General features: G+C 49.6%; 1 long non-coding RNA gene across 1 annotated transcript in view; it reads right to left on the minus strand.

Annotated features, from left to right (window-relative positions):
- Positions 1-12,314: 12,314 nt before the first annotated feature.
- Positions 12,315-16,989, minus strand: part of 9130204K15Rik — a 50,885-nt gene continuing 46,210 nt past the window's right edge. Inside the window, exon 3 of the long non-coding RNA XR_001780101.2 lies at positions 12,315-13,619. This is a non-coding gene — a long non-coding RNA (RIKEN cDNA 9130204K15 gene). The remainder of the gene's footprint in view (positions 13,620-16,989) is intronic.

The following is a 16,989-nucleotide window of genomic DNA, read 5'->3' on the forward strand; positions in this document are numbered from 1 at the left end:
CAAGCTAATAAGCAGCAGTCCTCCATGCCTCTGCATCAGCTCCTGCCTCCCAGGTTCCTCCTTGTTTTTGGATTGCTGTCCCGACTTCCTTCAATGATGAACAGTGATGTGGAATCATAAGCAAAATGAACTCTTTCCTCCCCAACTTGATCTTGGTCATGGCCTTTCATCAATAGTGACCGGCTTATTTGGGGCAATAGAGTAGCACCCCCACTTAACCTTTGAATGATGATACAGGAAGGTGCTGAGAAATCAGATAGGAGACCAGACTCCTGCTCTACTCCCCTTTCACCCCTACTTCACCTACTTCCTGTGTGCTCCATGACTCAAGTTAATGCACTTGTCCATCTTGACATCTATGGTGAGAACCATGAAAAGCTAGCTCATTTACATCTCTCCCCTATTCCTCCTTTGCTTTTGAGACAGATCCCATTCAGCCCAGATGGGCCTTGAACTTGATATCCGACTGCAGGCGACTGTGAACTCCAGATCCTCTTGCCTCTGCCTGAGTCCTAGGGCTGCCATCTGCTGCTACACCAGCTCCATCTTCTTCCTTTCATCTTCTGAGTTCACAGAGCTCCAGGAATCTCTATCCTTCCTGCTTTCCTGTCTCCATGTCTTTTGATTCATCCGTAGGCCTGGTTTTGTTACCTGTCTGTCCTGCCCTTTTAAGATAAGAACTGTGGGCACCCCTGCCAATCCTCTGCTTAGTCATAGCCCATCCTTGTCACCTGTCACTTTTTAACCTCTCCATGTTACTGACTCTTCCACTGCTCAACCAAACTCTTTACAGTTCTGGTCACAAGTTAACCCATGAAAAAAGCAAGATGGGGTATAGTTAAAGGCTTGGGTATAGCTAAAGGCTGGGGTATAGCTAAGGGCTTGGGTGTAGCTAAAAGCTTGGCTGTAGCTAAAGGCTTGGGTATAGCTAAAGGCTGGGGTATAGCTAAAGGCTGGGGTATACCTAAAGGCTTGGGTGTAGCTAAAGGCTGGGGTATACCTAAAGGCTTGGGTGTAGCTCAAGGCTAGAACACTCACCTTGCATGCCAGAGATGCTGGGTTCCATTTACAGAGACTTAACCTGACTATGATGGTCAGGTATTATTCACTGTAACCCCCTTTTAACTTTGCTGCTCTTGTGCACACATGCATGCGTATGTGCATGCATGTGGGTATGTGCATGGGGGGATATTGGGGATGGAAACCAGGGCCTTATCCTCGCGGGGCAAATACCCTACCATTGAGCTCCACCTGTGGCCCTAAACTCCCCCTTTAGATGAAACTGGTCCCATCTCCATTTGTTGGATATGGCTGGTATGTCTTAACTTTCACATTCAAGTTTTGTTGACTTTGTTTGAATGAAAATGCCCCCCCCAGGCTCATATATTTGGATGTCTAGTTCCCAGTTGGTAGACAGGAAGGATTAGGTGTGGCCTTGTTGGAGGAGCTATGACCTTGTTGGAGAAGGCCTGTCACTGGGGTGTGGGTTTTGAAGTTTCAAAAACCCATGCCAGGCCCAGTCTCTTTCTCTGCCTGCTGCCTTTGGATCAGGATGTAAGCTCGCAGCTCCATGGCCAGGCCTACCTGCTACGATGAACATGGACTCTCTGAAACTGTAAGCAAGCCTCCAGCGAAATGCTTTCTTCTATAACCTGCCTTGGTCTCTTCACAGCAACAGAACAGTCTAAGATATTGCCTTAGATGAATGATGCCCACACACTTTCAAGCACATATATGCCCAGGACCAGCTTCCTGGGGCCAAGGAGAAGTGTCAGTCAGAGCCCTGTGCTCTGAACGACCTGTGCCTGACTGAATCCTCTGTTGCCACTGCCTTGAAATTCATGATGATGATAGCCTCAGAAATTCTGTAGCCATCTTGCTAGGAGAAGCCTGAACCTTCTGAGGAATGCTGCCCCTTCCAGAGTCAGCCAGGAAGAAGACAGCGTTCCCAGGAAGGTGCTCGAGGATCCAGGAAAAATCCAAGCAAGGGACCCCAGGCCCAAGTGGTAATGGTGGGAATGCATGGACCTGTGTTAGCCCTGGTGAGGAGGGATCCTCACATTACAAAGCCCAAGTCCACAGGATCTGTCGATGTCCTAGGGCGTATGACTGGCAGGTCCTGCACTGAGTTCCTAGTTCCCAGACTTTGGAGCCTTTGGCTCCACCAGCGTGCTCCATGACATAGATGCAGTCTAGCTCTGGATACGTGCAAAGCCAGTTTGCTGTGTTTGTTGGTGAGAAATCTGCCTGCTTTCAGCCACTTATCCTAGAGGTCCAGTGAGAAAGGTGAGAAACGTTTTGTCTATTAGCCAGAATCTCTTAGTACCCAGTAAGAAGGTGGGGCAGTCTTTTATAGATGGATTCCAACCAATCAATGCAAAACGCGTGAATTCTAATACCAAGTGGATGTGGTGGCCCATGCCTGAAATCCCAGCCCTTAGAGACGGTAGCAGGAGGGTGGAAGCTAGCTTGGGTTACAAGGTGAGATCTTGTCTCAAAACAAGAAATACAAACATCTACTTACACATATATGTATACATATATACATGCTATATCTATCAGATGTGTATACACACACATCAATTTCAGTTTGTAATGGATTTGCATAACAAGACCCTGTCTCTAAATAGATATCAAATACATACACTCACAACAATGGTCTCCCTCTCTCTCTCTCTCTCTCTCTCTCCCTCTCCCTCTTCCTCTCCCTCTCTCTCTTATACGCAAGCGCGCGCGTGCGCGCGCGCACACACACACACACACACACACACACACACACACACACGAGAAGTGCTTGCCATATGTTGTCTCCTGACAGAGCTCAGTGCCATCTAATGATATGATATAGTCTTGCCAAAACAAACACTAAAGCGTACACTTGACCCTGGCCCAGCCTCTATGCCTAACTGCACATTTACAGGAGCAGCAGAGGAGAAGGACCTGTTGAACTACACCACAGAGCGGCAATCAGCAGAGTCCAGACACAGCCAGACACCACAAGACAGACTAGCTTCTCCCAGTAAATAAACTGCAAGCAAAGATAAAACGAAAAACCTTGAGGCCAGTAGAGGCTCAGGAGATGTACCAAGCGGTGGCATTGTGCAGGCTTCATTTGGTTCTAAAGGTACCCCCACAAAAACCAATTAGGTAGTAAACACAAATTGAGCATCAACCCTTTCAGTATTTGCTAATCAAGCATCGGGGATGATTGATGGTTTTAATGTGCAGTGGCTGTGTCACAATGGCTCCTGATAGGTTTTTGTCTGGAATAGTCCTTGTGGAGACACATACCCAAATATTTATGTATGAGATGATGTCATGCCTGGGATGTGTTTCAGAACAGCACCAAGGATGGATGTGGAGGGAGGAGGGACTGCAGAGGCATGGGCTGAGAGCAGATGATTGACACATTGAGCAGCGAGGACAGCGGGGCTTTAAGTGCTAGGGAATCAAACCTAGGACCTTTCTCATCTGCCTGTAGTCCTAGCACTTAGGAGACCAAAGTAGGAGAATAAAGAGTTTGAGGCCAGCTTGGGCTATGCAGCTAGACTCTGTCTCAAAATAAAGAAACAAAAATAAAAAGACTCTTGTGGCCTGTGGCCGGTATCTGGGGGAGAGACTTTTGAGGACGGAGAACCCCTGGGAGCACGCAGCACTGACTTAGGGTTACCGTGGCATTCCTTTTTCCCCTGGCCAGCCTGGGCCCCAGAGGTTGTACTCACTGGCGCCCCGGGCTCACATCAAAAGAGAGCTTTCTTCACGTCTGGATGAGCTCATGGCTCTGGACACTGTAATTGTAGAATAGCTCTGGCCCTAGCCCACAGTTCAGGCTCTTCCCTCCCACCCCTTAGGCGCACGCTGAGCCATGTCAGGACATCTGGCCACCAGCATGGGCTGGAGAAGGTGCAGCCGCTGGTGAGTACTATAGGGCATTCATAGACACACTCCTTAAAGCCTCTCTGGTGCTGATAGACCGGGGGCCAAGATCCAGGAACCTGGAGGGCCAGTGGGTTCCTGTCAGTTCCAGCTGCCAGCGGTGCTTCTGCAGGGAAGGAACACGGAAGAGGCTGGGGCCCAGCTTGCTGCATGACTTTGGCTTAGGTTCTCCATCCAACAGGAGGCAGCTCAGTGTCTCTATGTAGGAGGAGCACTGTTTATCTTTGGGGAGGAGCAATGATCCTGGATAATATTCTCAGACCCCCACCCATCAGCAGCCTCTGTCGCCCTGGCAACCAAAAGGCTGCTATTTGCTTCCAACCATCCCTGATATGCAGACCACTATGGGTCTTTAAGAGTTTTGCCACACTCATTAAGCCCCTGGTTGCTTGAGAAGTCAAGCTGGAAGATGGACGGGAAGCTGTGAATGATGTCTTGACTCAGTCTTGCAAAACTACGAAATCATAATGGTTCTTGAAGCATTCCTACAACTTTGCAAGGTATCCAAGTGCTGGGGACTGAGAGGAACCAAACACTTCAATGGAATGATCCCTCACCTCTGGATCCAAAGTCCAAAAAAAAGAAAGTATTTGGAGAAGTGCAGAAATACCCTGTGGCCCCAGGATTTGGTCTGGACTATGAACCTGTACAGCAGAGGCAGGGCATCCACTGTGGATGGCAGGAAATTAGCAAAGCTTTGCAAATGGGGTAGAAATGTGCCTCTCCCTTCAGAGAAGGGGCAGGCTTTCCTTCTCAGTCCCTGTGGACTGAGAACTCACAGATGCCTGTGTGTGAGTCAGAAACTGTCTCACTCCTTCTGGGTCAAATGCGAGGAATGCAAGTGAACAGCTGGGGCTTCTTGCCCTGGTGGTACCCAGCGGGTAGCGGCATTTGGACAGTGAGCATGAGGGAGTAAGCTGCCCAGAGTTCTTAAGCTATATGAGGACACCACATGCCCATGGAAGCACAGGTCCTTCCTCCCGCACTCCCTCCCTCGCTTCCCCCCCCCTTATTCCTTTCCCTCTTTTTTTCTTTCATCAATTCAACAAGACAATCTATGCCACGTGTTTAAGGATGAGCAAATTCTGAGCCCCACTCTCATGGAACACATCTATATAACCCAATAGATCCAGTGAGGAAAGAAAAAAAAATGTGTCTTCTAAGAGAGAGTAGGAGACAGCTTGAGTGTGTGGGGGAGGCTACTGAGGGGCCGGAGCAAAGAACCTATTGGGTGGATACGTCAGAGGAGTTAGGTTGAGTTTCCTAGGGGTCTAGGCTATCCACACAGCCGTCCTGCCAACAACCTCTCTCTCCTTCAGGAGACTTTTGCTCTACCAGAGTGTGTCAGGCACCTTCTGCCATGCTATGCTAACAGATGAACCGTGGTTCATCCAGCCAGTGAGCGTGTCCGGATCTCTCACTCTTGAAGAGAATGGCCATGATAGCTGGAATCCTCCAGCTGCATCCCGCTACACAATGCCGTCCAGCTTCCTGCCTGCCCCTTTCCAACATGTGGCCTGCCGGAGCAGTCTTGGCTTCTACTCATGACTGGGGAGGGTAAGTTTGGGCTCTTCGTAGGCAAAGCTTTATCGAGGGTCGTAGAAGAGAGTCTCCTGAGAATGCACCCTCCATTTCAGGCATGGCAGGGGCTGCTCAGTTCTTCAGGCCAGCTGCCTCTGTATAGCTCTCACTCACAGGGTCCTCAGCATGGTCGTTCCCTTTCAAGGAAGCTGGAGTGCAGCCCTGGCAGGCCTCACAGGGAGGAAATGCCAGTCGAATTTCTGTAAGCCTGGCTCAGCCTCCCCAGGGACCCTCAGGCAGCCCTACTGTTTCCTCTGAGGCGTGTCAGCGGTGTGGGCCTGGCCAGCCAGGGTGGGCCTTGGGCAGGGCCTGTGACTCAGGGCTAGTCAGACTGAGGCAGGATGTCAGCGCTATTCACTAGGCTACAAGGAATCTCACTCTTCTATTTATAGGTAGTGCAACTGCTGGCCCAGCCTGACTGGAGGAAACAGCCGGCAGTGCCAGCACAGGAGGGGAATAGGAACCAAGACTGAGAGGCTGCTCACCGTCGCCTAGGCGGCCTCTGTAGGAGGAGGGGGACTTCCAGACTAGGACTAGCTCTTTCATGCCAGAAAGGCCAGTGTTAGGTCGGGCCAGGCCAGTGAACCTATATGGCCACACAAGTCATCAGATGAATAACACACAGTGGTAGACATTAGGTGGCTTGTTCACGAGCAGGACGAGGACCTTCTAGACCAGAGGTCATCAACCTTCCTGATGCTGTGACCCTTTAATGCAGTTCCCAACCATACAAGGATTTCATTGCTACTTCAAAACTATAACTTTACTACTGTTAAGAATCAGAGTGTAGCCGGGCATGGTGGTGACACACGACTTTAATCCCAGCACTTGGGAGGCAGAGGCAGGCAGATTTCTTAGTTCGAGGCCAGCCTGGTCTACAAAGTGAGTTCCAGGACAGCCAGGGCTACACAGAGAAACCCTGTCTCGAAAAACAAAACAAAACAAACAAACAAAAAAAGAATTGTTGTTCTAGATCCTGATTGAGGTTGCCTGAAGCTAGCACCCAATGCCTGATAACGTAAGAGAATTCACTCTGTTTGTGTATTGGGTCCTAAGTTGCTCCCCCCATCACAAACCCTACTCTTTTCAAACGTCTTGCCTATATCCAGGCAAACTAATTGTTCTTAAGAAGCTCCCTAATGGCCTGAGAACTGTCACATGAGCTCTTTTGTTGTTCTGCAACACCTTTCTGTGTGTGTGCACACATGGGCTTCTGTAATGGGGTACAGGTGTGTGTGTGTGTACAGATGCATACGGAGGTCATGTGTGCCATTTCTCAGGAGCCATTCACAAGCTTTAAGACAGGGTTTCACCATACAGCCCTGGCTGGCCCAGAACTCACTATGTAGACCAGGCTCTACAGAAGCTCACCAGGTAGGCTTGGCTGGCTGGCTGACTGGCTAGCGAGACTTGGGTATATTTGTCTGCCTCCTGCCTCCTGCCTCCTGCCTCCTGCCTCCTCCTGCCTCCTCCTGCCTCCTCCTGCCTCCTCCTGCCTCCTCCTGCCTCCTCCTGCCTCCTCCTGCCTCCTCCTGCCTCCTCCTGCCTCCTCCTGCCTCCTCCTGCCTCCTCCTGCCTCCTCCTGCCTCCTCCTGCCTCCTCCTGCCTCTCCAGTGCTGGGATTACAAATGTGTGCCATCCTTCCTAGTATTTTACATGAGTGCAGGTGATCATGCTTATGTGGCAAATGATTTACCGGCAGAACCGTATCAGTGGCCCCTCACACCTGCCTTTTAATGTAAGTCCATCTAAACAGAGATCAAAACTGACTCAGAACTGAAGTTCAGCTTGCTTAAGGTCTCGCCTGACTTTGGACACAGGTCCACATCTGTCTTAAGGATAAGTGTGTCAAACACGAGCTGCTTGCATGAGGAGTGCTGTGAGGGACCAAATGCCAGGACCTTGGCTATTGCTCATTTGATGTCATTTGATGCGGTGGCCTGTTAGAACACTGTCTACACAGCTGACCTCAGCCCTTATCTGAGCCTGCGGCTGATTTTTGCTGTGCTAGATTGCTGAGGTCTAGGAAGAAGAGTGTCTCGTCCCTCTGTGACTCAAGTCCCCACATAGAGGCTGGCATGAAGCGGGAGCTCATCAGGTCCCCTCCCCACCCCACCCCCTGCCCAGGTAGCCTCAGAGGCTCCCCCATTCTCTGAAATAAGGAGTTCTACCTGCAGGGAATGGGGCTGCTAGGCCAGGAACCAGGCTGGGAGCTCTGACCTTCTGTCCTCATGCCCTTGTGGTGGGGCAATTAACCAAGTGGCGGACACTTCCAACAGGCCTACTGGGGCCAGTCCAGTTGAAACCACCCAAGAGCCACTGGGAAAACTGGAAATCTGACCTCTTCAAGCAGGAAAATGTGGGAGGAGGTGTGTGTCTTCCTTTGTCTTCTGTGGGGTAGGCTCAGTCCCAATTTCCTGTCTGAGGGACGGAAGTGACTAATCAGGGGTACAGTACCACCCACTGGTCCCCTGTTATTAGACGCGTTCTCACGACCGGCCAGGAAAGACGCAACAAACCAGAATCTTCTGCGGCAAAGCTTTATTGCTTACATCTTCAGGAGCCAGAGTGCAAGAGAGCAAGCAAGCAAATGGCGAAACCCCATCCCTTTTTAAGGAGAATTATCCTCCACCTAGGATGTATTACTCCCTGATTGGCTGCAGCCCATCGGCCCAGTTGTCATCACGGGAAAGGCAGAACACATGGTGGGAAAACTGCCCCTGCATGTGTGCAGACTATGTTTACCACTTAGAACACAGCTGTCAGTGCCATCTTATAATGGCAAATGTGAGGGCGGCTCCTCACAGATCCCCCTTTTCTTTTAGTAAGAGCAATAGGCCACCCATATTAATGAGAGTGGAGATAGAGGTCAAATCCCCAGTGTGCAGGTAAAGGAGCCGTACACATAACCTCCTCCCAGGCTCATCACCCAGAGGGGTCCTGGTCTGGTCCCGTGTTGTTTTTCCTGGGGGAAGGACACTTGAACACTCAACCTTCTTGAAAGATGACATGTCTCCCTAGAATAGGCTCATATGTGCCGCAGAGCCTTTCTACTGCAGTGCTTAGCCTTGCAACTCTCTCGGGCTGCTGAAGCACACTCACTCTATCCCGTGCAATGAGACTAGCCTCATGGGAATATAAGAGCTGAGTGGCCAGCGACCTATTGCCTAAGCATAGATATATCAGGGGGAACACCATGTTCTAGAGCTGCAAGTGCCTGGGCAATAACCACCTTGTCTCTCCTAGTTTGGGCCTTAAGCTTACAGACCAACCAAAGAAGCAACACTAATCCACAGCAAAGTGTATCTCCACATAATCCCACCCCCATCCATTCTTTAAAGAAGGAAAATGCTGAGGAGATCCAATTGGGTAATCCTTTGATCAGGGACAGGTCCAAGCGCTTGGAGTTGACCTGAATGATGGCAAGTCTCAATTCCCGAAGGGTCTGTTCAAATTCAGCCATCCAATTCTGTAACATATACTGAAAAAGACTTTTTGACAAATTAGCTGCCCTAGTAAATTTAACATACTGAATGGAAATAACACACAATCCCGGAAACTTTTGTTCACATCCCTGCTGAGTTATTTGTCATAATACATCTAGTTGTATCTGGACAAGATCTATGAGTTGATTAACCAGCATGAGACCTCTCTGTACTGGGCCAAATAAGTTCATTTGCTCATTAATGGCTCTGAGGTCATGGAGCAGTCTCCACTTTCCTGACTTTTTCTTAATTACAAAAATTGGAGTATTCCAAGGTGAGGTAGAGGGTTCAATATGGCCTAATTTTAATTGTTCCTCTACCAGTTGAATCACAGCTTCTAGTTTTTCAGAGGATAGGTGCCATTGAGGAACCCACACTGGGTCCCCTGTTTTCCATGGTATGGGTCGTGCTGCCCCAATGGCCGCTAAGGAAAACCCAGACCCTGTCTGTCTTGGTTTCCATTAGGTGAGATAGGCTCTATCCTTCCCTGTTCTTGATGTCCTAACCCTTTTCCTTCTTTATAACCCATCTTTGCCATGATATTTTTTGCTTTAGCTGAATACCCTCCTGATGGGGTGTTTTCATTGGACAAAATAAGGCCCAAATGCTGCATAATATCCCTTCCCCAGAGGTTAACCGGGAGTGGGAGCACATAAGGTATGAATTTCCCTTGCTGCCCCTCAGAGGATTCCCACGTCAAGGCAATGGAGCTTATAGTGGGACATGATTGATATCCTAGGCCCTGTAATGAATGAGATGACTCTGTGGTGGGCCATGCTTTGGGCCACCAATGTGTAGAGATTATACTTTTATCTGCTCCGGTATCAAGGATGCCTTCAAACTCTTTTCCATTAATCTTAAGGCAGAGCTTAGGTCTATCATTTAAAGATACAACCAAATAGGCAGAATCATTTCCTGAGGAGCCCATCTTCTTTATCTCAGGTCCTGCAGATTTCTCCCTGGTATTATCAGGGAGGAGCAGCAGCTGAGCTATCCTATCTCCTTTACTAATAGAAAAAACGCCTTTAGGGCTTGAGCACAGGACCTGTATTTCAGGGGAATGTTGACAATCCATAACTCCAGGGTGGACTACTAAGCCCTGCAAGGTGAGTGAACCCCGGCCGAGAATAAGGCCCATGGTTCCAGGGGGCAAGGATGGTATAGGCTCCACCCTTGTGGGTCTTCCTGGGTCGCCTCTCTGACTGCGGAGGAAGGAGTCTGCCCTTTATATCCCTCACAGAGCGACACTGGTCAGCTCTATGATAACCCTTGCCACACTTAGAGCAAAGAGTGAGAGTCCCTCCCTGTTTATCTGGAGCTCTGCAATCTTTCTTAAGATGCCCAGGCTTCCTGCAGTTAAAACATGTCCTCCGATCATTTCTGCCCATGGAGCATTTTTGGGATTGAAGGATGGCAGCCGCTAAGCCTGCATTGGTGAGAGGTCCCCCAAGCTCTCGACAGACCCTGAGCCAGTCTTGTAAGCCTTTGTTCTTTCTTGGGGCTATGGCCGCTCGGCACTCCTTTGTGGCTTGCTCATAGATTAGCTGTTTTATCAGAGGCGCAGCTTGCTCTGACTCTCCAAAAATACGCTCTGCTGCCTCTGTCATTCTGGCCACAAAATCTGAGAAGGATTCCTGAGGTCCCTGGATTATCTTTGTTAACTGCCCAGTGGTTTCACCTGCTCGAGAGAGCGCCTTCCAGGCCCTAATAGCCGTGGAAGAAATCTGGGCATAAGCTCCCCAATGGTAGTTTGTTTGATCAGCAGAATAAGCTCCCTGACCCGTTAACAAGTCAAAAGTCCAATCTCTCTGCTCTGGAGTCAAAGCAGCTGCGTTTGCTCGGGCCTGCGCTTGTGCAGCTTCGTGCCAAAGCGCTCTCCATTCCATATATTTGCCCATACTAGGGAGAGCGGCTTTTACAACCGTTTGCCAATCACCAGGAGTCATAGCGTGATTCGCAAGCCTTTCCACTTGTGCTATAGTGAAATTAGCACTGACTCCATAGTTACGGACCGACTCGGCAAGCTCTTTAATCTGTATATACGCTACCGGAGCGTGGACACGCCCACCCTCGGCTCCTTCAAAGACCGGAAATGCCTGTTGTATTTTCCTTTGTTCCTCCTTTGGAATGAACGAGTCTGTGCATTGCCTCTCTGTCCATTGCCTCTCTGCGCAGGGCTGATGCACTACGCAGGGCGGGGGCTCAGCATAGGGTGGAGGTGCACTATGACCTTGAAGCCGACTGCCAAGAGGCCAAGCAGCAAGCTGGCCTTTGCCAGCCGCTTTTGGCTTCCTTAACTGATTAGCTAGCACTTTACCTGGCTGGTACCCTTTTTTCTCATAATGAGCTGCTTCTTCCTCCCAGTCTGTTTCCTCAGAGGAGAATTCTTCATCTGCTTCAGAGCTACTAAGAGCTGGCTCCCCGAGCCCATCCAGCGATGAGCACAGGCTCCTTTTCCTAGAGACCTCCGCTAATTGATCTTTCTTCTTTTCCCTTTTTCCTCTTTTTCTTCTAATCTCTCTCCAGGTATTCCTACCTGACCTTAACTTTTCCTCAGGTTCAAGACCCTTGGAAAGGCCTGTATACTTATTTTGTGCACCATGTTTTCTCTTTGTTCCTACTCTCTCTCCCCACTTTACTTCTGATAGCTTGTCCTGAATTTCATCCAGAATCCGCCCTGCCTTAACCACTTGATAACATGTGAAAAGGAACAAAAGGGCTTCTAACACTAGAAAAAATTCAAGGCCAAATATACCTTGTAAAGCCATTTCCCACTTTACTTCTGATAGACTGTCTTGAATTTCGTTAAAAAGTTCAAGATCAGACTTACCTCGTAAAGCTGTACTCACTGGTACTCTCGTTCCCCAGCTGAAAAGTTCTGAATTCATACAGTTGAATCCTTCTTAACAGTCTGCTTTACGGGAACCTTTATTACCGCGACCCGCAGTTCTGGTTCTGGAATGAGGGATCTTCCTTGCACCAGTCCCGAGTTTTTTTCTCGTCCCGGAATTTCTCGTCCCGTCCCGGGTTTCGGCACCAATTGTTATTAGACGCGTTCTCACGACCGGCCAGGAAAGACGCAACAAACCAGAATCTTCTGCGGCAAAGCTTTATTGCTTACATCTTCAGGAGCCAGAGTGCAAGAGAGCAAGCAAGCAAATGGCGAAACCCCATCCCTTTTTAAGGAGAATTATCCTCCACCTAGGATGTATTACTCCCTGATTGGCTGCAGCCCATCGGCCCAGTTGTCATCACGGGAAAGGCAGAACACATGGTGGGAAAACTGCCCCTGCATGTGTGCAGACTATGTTTACCACTTAGAACACAGCTGTCAGTGCCATCTTATAATGGCAAATGTGAGGGCGGCTCCTCACAGTCCCCTGTTCCTGTCTGCTGACCAAGGGTCAGGGAACCCCTCCCTGCTCTACCATGCCAGCTTCGAGGACTGCTTAAGAACTCAGAGACTTGTTCCCAAGCCAGGGAAAAGAGCAGATAGGGGACTGTGGCAGAGAGCATCAGGGTTAGCACAAAGTCATCTGACTGTTGTGACACTTCCCTGAGAAGGGCCCCTCCCAGCTCTCAGAGTGGTCCCTGCCTTTTCCCTCTTCCAGAAGCTGTCCTACCTCCCTGCCACCATCTCACCCTTCCTCTCAACCCCATGCACATCTCTTCCTGGGGGAGCTGCCAGCCTTTGGGTCTTGCAAAGCTTGCACACACAGCAGTCCCAGTGCCAAATGCATTCTCTTCTACACAGACATCTTGAGAATACCAAGGGGACATCGTGGGGCTGGTGCTGGCGTTGAAAGGCTCCTCAAGGGAAGGGGGCTGAGAAAGAGACAATGAATAGAGAATCGGGGTCCTTGGGGGTGGAGCTGAACATGGAGCTGCTCTGGCAGGTGGCACCCCAGGGTGCCGCGGAGAGCAGTCAGCTTTGAAGTTGCGTGGACATATCTATCTCCAGGCAATTGTGTAATGCTGAACTCAAAGCTGGCACCAAGAGTTCTAGGCAGGAGGCTGTTTCAAAAGCTGTTCAAGCAAGCAGAGGGGTATGAAGGGGCCGAGGGGACAAACCAGAAACAGTGTAGTCTTCCCTGTGAGGGCTGTTAGGGCTGAGCTTAGAGGACTGGTGGAGAGAGCTAGGTGGGACACTGGCCTTCCTACCCTCACCATGGCTGTCCCACGCTGGAGAGGCTGACCAGAGCAAGGTGAGGGAAAACCTTTGAGGTGGGGCCAGAGTCCAGGCCCAGAGACCTTGCCCCTGTACCAGCTGGAAAGGTATACAGTGACATCATTTTCATGTACTTAACGCAAGGTAAACAGGGTGGAAAAACCCAAACTGCCATTCCTCCAGTAGATAGCTGGCTGCTGGCTGGTTAACAGCTCATTTCTCGGGATTCTGCCTTCCTGGAGTAAAAATGAGTTGAAAGCTTCCCCCACCTGTGCAGAGCGAGTCCCGGGTCCCTGGACTGGCTGCAGGCTCGTCGGAGGGACAACCCTTGGAGTTTCCAAAGCTTCGTCTGCTGAGGGCCAGGCACCTGGCTGGAGAGTGTGCCTGGCAGAGAGCCAGAACAAGTGCGGCCAGGGGGTCTGATGCCGGTGACCAGGTGGGCAAGACTTCTGGAAGGGGAGAAAGAAGTTACCAGAGGGAAGTTAATAGACAGACATATTTAAACATGAGCTAGGTCAGTGCTGAACTCCTGCAAGGCACCCGGGAGAGCAGTCCAGGGTGATCCTGATTCTGCAGAATCAAGACCCAGGAAAATCAAACGGCTTAGCTAGGGTCAATGGGGGGGGGGGGGAGCACGAGCTGTATTAACATAGGTGTCCAGTGTCAGCAACAAGTTCTGAGAGATACACCAAGACCCTCTGATGAGTGTGTTGAGATCCCAGAGTGCTGAAGCACAGAATAAAGTAGGCCAGACACAGAAAGACAAACATCAAATGTTTCCTCTCATATACCGCGCCTAGAATACAGATATAGGTATAGATAAAAAGGAAGGGGACTAGGGGATAGAGAAATAAAGAGAATAGACCATAGACAGGAGGGTAAAGGTGATCTAAGCACATGGTCTAGACACTTGAAAATCCTGTAACGAAACCAACCAATTCGTATAGTGAATACATGCTATGAATACAAGGGCCAGCGAGATGGCTTAGCAGGTAAAGGAGCTTGCTGCCAAGCTGAGGTTCGATCCCTGAGACCCATGTGGTAAAAGAAGAGAACTGACTTCTGCTAGTTGTCCTCTGTCCCTCACATTCTTGCTGTGGTTTGTGTGTGCACCCACATAAAGAATCAGAAAAAACTAATCCTGATAGTCCAGCCCTTTTCCTTTTTCTTTTTTCTTTTTTTTTTTTTTTGTCACTCAAGCATATACATGTGGGCTCTGTCGAAGGTCAAAGGCACAGAGCAAAATCAATTCTCACCAGCTGGACCCCCAATGTTTGCTTTTTTGGCGCCATTAAAAAGCAGCCGACTGTGGCAGCCTCTGGGCATGCGTTGTGAGCATTGCCTCTGGGCATGCGCTGTGAGCACTTGGCTCCTTCTCACCCTCCCTGAGGTTCCATGACTTCCAGGAGAGCCCAACCCAGGAAGAGCCTCTACCTGCAGTTAAGTCCTACCGGGAGCCTCAGGATTTCAGTCAGAGGCTGTTACCTGAAAAATAAACACTGGAAAAAATAATCTGTGAGAGTTTGTTCTCTGCCTTAAAAAATGCCCACCACAAACAATACTGCTTCCCCTATCTTAACGTCAGTTTAGAAAAACACACAAACAGGATGGAAGAAAGTTGTCCCCACAGCCTCAGGGGAGATCGCAACTCTCCTTGGGCCTCGGTTCACCCATGAGTATTGAACCATAACTATACCTAACCCTTATTAATCTGTGACTTGGATAACCATTTTAATATGGTGCCAAAGCAGCCGGGAGTGGTGGCACACGCCTTTAATCCCAGCACTTGGGAGGCAGAGGCAGGCGGATTTCTGAGTTCGAGGCCAGCTTGGTCTACAAAGTGAGTTCCAGGACAGCCAGGACTATACAGAGAAACCCTGTCTAGAACCCACCCCACCCCCCAAAAAAAATTGGTGTCAAAGCTGGCTTACTGCAGGTTCCCTGCTTTCTAATCCCTTGCATCTTTTTTTTTTTTTTTTTTTTTTTTTTTTTAGAGCCTCTGAGATAGTCTGTGTACTCTTTAGGGGTCAGCTGAATAATGGAACCTCTAAAGATGCTTGCTTGCATGTAATTCCCAGAGCCTGCAAACATGTTCCCTGATGTGGTATACTAGGTACAAGGTGTCACAACAACCCCTGACAAAAGCAACGCAAGAAGGATGTGGCTCACAGTGTGAGGGGACACGGTCCACCATGGAGGCTGCGGCTCACAGTGTGAGGGTACACGGTCCACCATGGAGGGTGCGGCTCACAGTGTGAGGGACACAGTCCACCATGGAGGGTGCGGCTCACAGTGTGAGGGACACAGTCCACCATGGAGGGTGCAGCTCACAGTGTGAGGGTACACGGTCCACCATGGAGGGGAAAGGATAGTGCTAGAGCTTGAAGCAGCTGGTCACACTGAATCTGCATCCAGGAAGCAGAGAGAGATGATTGATGGTTGAAGCAGCTCTCTCTCTTCTTTTTTTTTTTTTTTTTCTTTTAGTCCTTTTTTTTTTTTTTAATCCAAAGCCACAGTCTATGGCAGATGTGGTGCTGTCTGTATTCAGAATAGGTAATCCTCAGAGAAACCTCTGGAAACTCCCTCACACACACCGCCTGCGATGCGGCTCCGACGTGATTCTAAATACAGTTGACAATGAAGACTGACTGTCATGCACAGTCATTAAGACTTTGCAAATGGGATTAAAGTAAGAGGCTTAGGGTGGCCAGTGTGCTTATATTTTTATCATTGGGACAAATGCCCTATAATAGACTACATAAAAGGAGGAGGGATTTATTTCAACTCGCGGTGTTGGAAGAGTCAGTAGTGGTGAGCCCATTGCCGGAGGCCGTGGTTGGGCAGAACATGGCGGTAGGTACCATGAAGAGGAGGAAATTGTTCAGCTCATGATAGACAGGAAGTAAATAAAGAGGGACTCAGAAAGGGACGAGGAACAAGACAATGCCACTCAAAGGCACCCCAACTGTTGTAGTTAGGATTATTCTTCCTGTATCGAAACACTATGACCAATGGGGTAGAAACAGTTCATTTGGCAAATCTTGCCACCGTCATTTGGTATGACTTGCACATACCATGTCACACTCCACCAAGGCAGGAGCCAAACCAGGCAGGAACCTGGTTGCAGGAGCTGAAGCAAAGGCCGTAGGGGAGTGCTGCTAAATGGTTTGCTCAGCCTGCTTTCTTATAAAACACAAGACCAGCCCAGAAGTGGCCCTACTTACACTGAGCTGGGCCCTCCCGCAATGCTGACTAATTATGAAAATACCCTATTGGTTCACCTAAAGCCAGATCTTTTGAAGGTATTTTCTCTTTGGGGTTCCATCTTCTCGGATGACACTAAGCTTGTGTCAAGCTGACATAAAACTAGCCAGCACACCCAGGGAGTTAGTTCCTCTAGGAGAACCCACCTTCCCGTTTCCATCACCCTGCAGCAATGCCTTCAAATCAGGAATCCACCAAGGGACTTACCCACCGGGTAGATCAGTCAGAGCCCCAGGACCCAGGTACTTCCTGATAGCTAGTTGGCAGACAGCCAAGCCCTTAACCCACGGGACATTCAGGAGACACTTACAAGCCACAGTAGGGGAGGCAGAGGGGTCAGAGGAGTCGGAGGTAGGAGTGTTAATGGAACAGAAGCAGCCAGAGGTGTAAGTGCAGAATCCTACTAACCAGCATGGGGCCAGCTGAGAGGGCACACCTAGCCAGCCCAGGCAATTCTTACCTGGACCTGTGAAATGGGTCTATGACTGTTTGTGAGCCCCAACTCTTCCTGGCCTTGACTCCAATTCTGAACACACACACACACACACACACACA

Source organism: Mus musculus, chromosome 11 (genome assembly GCF_000001635.26).
Source record: "Mus musculus strain C57BL/6J chromosome 11, GRCm38.p6 C57BL/6J".
In the NCBI taxonomy this organism is placed as follows: Eukaryota; Metazoa; Chordata; class Mammalia; order Rodentia; family Muridae; genus Mus; species Mus musculus.